Raw genomic sequence first — 6,000 nt, forward strand, 5'->3', positions numbered from 1 at the left:
TAGGAGTGAAGGGAGGAGGAGAGATAAGATAACACAAGCAGGATAATGAACTTCTATCAGGCTGATGATAATAGTGGTAGTCATCGATATAACACCTATAATCACTTGTTTTGTTTCTAATTTTTTAATTGATTTTTAGAGATAGAGGAAAGGGAAGAGAGAGAAACATCTATTTGTTGTTTTACTTATTTATGTATTCATTCTTTATGCTATTTATGGGCCCTGAACAGAGATAGACTCCACAACCTTGGCATGCTGGAATGATGCTCTAACCAACTAAGCTACTCAGCCAGGGCCCTCATTATCAGTTGTTGAGTACCTTATGGCTTTAAGAGTTTATTCATATACTATTATTAAAAACCCTTTATGATGTCATGAGCAAGCATGTTTACTCCCATTTTGCAGATGAATTAATTGGTTTCGCAATTAGTAAATGGCTGAGCCAAGGCTTGACTCTAAATCTCTTGATTATGCCTGAATAACCTTGTGCCTCTTCAAAGCACTAAGTGGCAGAGTTGCACACTTAAAGAGTGAAAGTTCTTCTGCTTCTTTCCTACTCCCAATTATCTCAGATTCTTTTGGTCTTTAGGCCAACATCTCATGGCTAAAAACAACCACTCAGATGAAAATTAAACCATCCAGTGCTAATGATAAAAGAAAAAATTGATGTCATCAAAATTAAACATTTCTCCTCATCAAAACACACTTTAAAAAAAATGAATAGATACACATCAAAATTACAACTAAACTACATCCATTATTCAGAACCACTTAAAATCTGACAAAATAGATTTTAAAACAAAGGCTATAATAAGAGACAAAGAAAGACACTACATCATGATAAAGGAAGCAACCCAACAAAAGGAAATAACCCTTGTATAAACATTTATGCACCCAACATAGGAGCACCTAAATATATAAAGAAAATCTTGGTGGGCATTAAGGAAGGGATCAACAGCAATACAGTCGTAGTAGGGAATTTTAACACCTAATTGACAACAATATATAGATGTTATGGACAGAAAATCAACAAGGAAATGGTGGCCTTAAATGACACTCTAGAGCAGATGGATTTAATAAATATCTTAAGAGCATTTCATACCAAAACAGCAGAATATACATTCTTTTCAAGTGTACACGAAAGATTTTCTAGGGTACACCAAACATTAGGACACAAAAAAAGTCTCAATAAATTGAAGAAAATTAAAATCATATCCAGAGTCTTTTCTAACCATAATGGTACAAAAGTAGAAATCAATCACAACAACAAAACTGAAAATTACACAAAGACATAAAGGCTAAGCAACATATTACTAGACAATAAATGGGTGAACAATGAGATCAAGGAAGAAATCAAAAGATAACTTGAAAGAAAAGAAAACGAGAACATAATAACCCCCAAACTATGGAACACAGTGAAAGCAGTCCTAAGAGGGAAATTCATATCTTAAGAAATAAGAAAAATCTCAAGTGAACAATCTAACTTTATTGAAAATGGGAGACAAAATGTGACTATAAGTAACTCAGACACAGGGCAACAAGAGACAAGTGCAGGTGAGAAGGCCTTCTTAGAAGAGGATTACTTCCAATCCTCAGCTGGGTCCTCCATGATGCTCACTAGTCATTTTGTTCTTCCTCATTTATTCTTTCATCCATTTAATAAATATTGAGTCCTACTATGTGTCAAGCACTATTGTATGTGCCAAGGATATAGAATGAATAATAGACAACTCCTTGTCTGCCTGGAGTTTATGTCTAACCAAGGAAAGGTAGCCAAAAGGCAAACAGGCATAGTGTGTCAGTTGGTGACTGGCATTACAGGGAAATAGGGTTGCTTTGGCTTTTTATCACTCTCTTCACGCACTCAAACAGGCCCTCTTCTCTTGCTTTCAACTGCAAAGGCCTCTCACATCATTAAGAAAATTGTGACCTCAGCCCCCCTCCCGGGCACATCCTAACCTCCATCATTTCTCCCATTTCTTACCCTGTTACTTGCTGATTCTTCCCTCAAGACTGACCTTTTCCATTTATGCTTTCTCCCCACCTCAGGGGCCTTTCTCCAACAGTTCCACCAGCCCATATGCTCCTCACCTTTTCCCTCCTCATTCATTAGCTTGTACTCAACTCACAAACTTTATTTCTCAGAGTCCTAAAACAACATTCTGTGGCTACCTTCAAGAAGGCAAGTAGATGTTAGTCAAGAGTTACTTTGGATCACTTGATAGCAGTTTCCTGAGCACAGTGGCAAGGGGGAGTTCCCAGAATCATGTGGGAACTCACAGAAAAGATATAGCTAATGGGTTATTATGTGTACCCACAGTCACAGAAAGCACCACGAGTTGTGGGGCTCTTGGTGAGTACCTCTGGATCCTATTCCTCTCTGACTCTCTCTCTCTCTCTCTCTCAGCCTTTGTTGTCAGACTTCTTAAAAGTTTACACTATATTCCTTGCCTCCATTGTTTTATCTCTTTTATTACCTTGCCTGCCCCATCAGCTCCTGTCTGCTCCTGCAAAGATCACACAGTGCTCACCTAATAACCAGCACACTAGCTTTCCCCTTCATTGTGTTCACTGTCTTGGTTGGTGTATCCTAAGGTTATGTCTTCAGTCCTCTGCTCAACTTGCTGTCATCCCTTGGACAATATCACTTCATCCCATAGATGCAAATATAACTTTTACTCTGGTAGCTTCCCCATTAGCCTTCTGTTCAGTTGCCAAATATTAGAAATAAAGGGATGGGTATGATTATAAAAGAATTATACAATTGAGTATCTTGATTGTGAGGGTGATTACTCAAGGTTACACATGTGATAAAATTGCATAGAGCTACACACACACTCACACAGATTGGTGCATATACACTGATGAAATCTGAATAAGCTGTATGGGTTGTGCCAATGTCAATTTGTTGGTTTGCTGTTGTAGTATGGTTAAATATCTTGTACAATCATAGTCTTATTGAGGGAAGCTGGGGGAAGGGTATGCGGGAGTTCCCTGTACCTTTTCTTGCAACCTGCTGGGAATCTATAATTATTTCAAAATTAAAACTTAAAAACTAAATATATAAATAATTATTTTAAAATAGTGAATAAAAAACATACAACACATAAAACTTCAATGGCTCCCCATTTTTACAGAACAAAATATGAACTCCTTTGCTTAATATCCAAAGTCCTTAACAATGAGTCACAGATACTGTAACCATTCATTCCATAACCATTGGGTATTGGGAACCCATGATGGGCTGGAACACTGTAAATAGTGGCAAAGAAATAAATAAAGCCTCTGCCCTCAAAGACTTATCATCTTTGAAGGAAACACCCAAGTAGGTAAGCAATTCCAATGAAGTGGGCCAAGTGCCACAACTAGAAAGTACAGAGGCAGTCTAACCACTCTCCTCATCATCCCTTTTCACTTGTGCTAGTTTCTCTGTCCCAAATACTCTTCCCTGCACTAGCAGACTCTCCCTGTCACATCTTCCATGAAATCTATCCATTCATTCATTCAATAAACATTTTACTGAGTGCCAACTCTGTGCCAGAGCTTGTCCCAGTCATTGGGGTTGTGCTGTGGACCATACAGCAAATAAAACTGGAGTGGGGAAGGAAGAAGACAATTTGCTGGAGAATAAAGCATAGTTTTCAAGGTAGTAAGAGTTACCTTGACCAACCTTTGTTCTCCATCTGAAGCAATGGGTTATCTCTGAATTCCCTCATGCCGTCATTTCAGGGTTTCCTTCAGTAGTATAAGACTTTATAACATCATCACAGTTTATGTGTTCCCTGAAGACACGGGTCAGTGAAGAGTAATTCCAGAGAAGCATAGACTATTACATTCCATTGGTTTCCAGACCAAAACCTGAATATATTTGAAGAGAGTTCATAAAGATGTAACCTAAAAAGTGTAAACCTGGGGACTAGGAAGGCCACAGGGGCAAGACAGGGATGTGGGAACAAGCCAATTCAGTCCTAGACTAGGGATTTGTTTTTCCACTTGCATTTTCTTCCCAAGAGTGCAAATGTGTTTTCTTCTCTTTATCTCCCCTTTGCCATGCTTCCCAGCTCATTCCACTGGGTTGGGTTACCCGCTGGGCTGGGTTGTTTTTCTCTGAATGCTTCCAGCTGTTTCACTCCCTGCCTTCTGCTTATGTGTACTTTCTCAGTCATGGGGTCCTTTCCACCCATGATGCTATTCCCAGCACCAGTTGTGAATACAACTCCGATTTAACTTCTTCCTCCCTGCCCCCTACCATTTTCTAATATTGCCCATTTCTACGTATGTTTCACAAGCCCGAGAAAGAGGAAAGGAACTAGAATTTAATATTTATTCAGCACTTATTACTGTGCTAAACAATTTGCAAACATAATATTCAATCCTCATTGCAGGTCTGTAAAATAGGTAGGATTTTTGTTCCCACTAACTAGATGAGGAAACCGATGTTCAGGGAATTTTACAACTCACCTGTGGTTCTAAATTTCAAAGCCAGGATTTCACCCAGGTCAGTGTGAACCCAAAGGTCATTTGCAGCACCAAGTTCTTTAATAAATGCAATAGTTTTTTTCTTTTCTTAAACCCATATGAATGGTTTTATATTAAAAGCAATCTTTTACAGCTTGCTTTTTTTCATGCATTAGATTAATATGTGAGATTTATCCATGTTGACAAATGGCACATACTTATTTTAATAACAATATTTTATTTATGAACAGTCTAAATTGATATGTGTTTAAGTCATTTTCAATGATTTGTTATTATAATGTACAGTACTTAACTCTATTGCATGTGAGACTAGTTGAAAGGTATGGGTGGTGTCTCTCTATTTGAATTGCTTACAATATATTCCCTAAGTAGTGGTATCAGTTTATACTCCCACAATCATCCTGTATTTCCACCGTCATTTGACACTTATCAATTCAGAAGCAAATATGTCAAAATCTAAATGGCAGTTATATGGATGTGTTGTTATATTTTATACATTTGAAATATTCTATAATTAAAATTAAATTATTATGATTGCCTATTTTTATTAGTGACTTGTATAAAGACTTAGAATTCTTACTAATGTATCTGCATATGTCACTGAGCTATCTAAAAAACTCTAATGTTTCTCAATATTTACACTATGTCCCAAACTATGCTTGCTTACAGGAACTGAAAAGGATTTTCAGGTACAAAGACTAAGGTGTCAAGTGCAAAAACTAAGATGGTGGCCCTGGCCAATTGGCTGAGCAGTAGAGCATTGGCCAGCATATGGAAGTCCTAGGTTCAATTCCCAGTCAGAGTACACAGGAGAAGCGACCATCTGCTTCTCTTCCCCTCTCCCTCCCCCTTCTCTCTCTCTGCCCCCTTTCTTCCCACTGCCATGGCTCAAATTATTTGAGCAATTTTTCCCTGGGTGCTGAGGATGGCTCCATTGCCTCCACTCTTACTGAAATGGCTTGGTTGCTGAGCAATGGAGCAATGGCCCCAGATGGGCAGAGCATCACTCTGTAGGGGGCTTGCTAGGTGGATCCCAGTTGAGGAGCATGTGGGAGTCTGTCTCTCTGCCTCTCTGCCTCCCAGACTCTCATTTAATTAAAAAAAGAAAAACTAAGATGGAGATAAGGCATCATGCATCGTGAGCCAAAAGGACCATATGCAGAAGGGCTGAGTGCAACAGAAGAATGATTTTGAATGCCTAAAAGAATTTAATAACACCATGCCACAGCCTATATAAATACAGAAGGCTCCTCTCTACTTGGGGAGAAGGTACCTTTAGAGAATGAGCCGATCCTTCTCCATTCCTTGATCAAAGAATAAAGTTTCTGCAGTGCGTTACCAAATTTAGTCTTGTTCAATTGGTGTGAGCAGCACTGGGCAAAAGGGCCTTAGTTTGGATCCCTAACCAAAAAGGATCAGTAATGATAACCCAAACTTAGATGAGTGAGATGTGTGAATGCAAATGTCATATTTAGATATATAAAAAATATATTATATCTTGTTTTTTACTCTGTTCTTGGT

This window comes from Saccopteryx bilineata, chromosome 1 (assembly GCF_036850765.1).
Source record: "Saccopteryx bilineata isolate mSacBil1 chromosome 1, mSacBil1_pri_phased_curated, whole genome shotgun sequence".
NCBI classification, from domain to species: Eukaryota; Metazoa; Chordata; class Mammalia; order Chiroptera; family Emballonuridae; genus Saccopteryx; species Saccopteryx bilineata.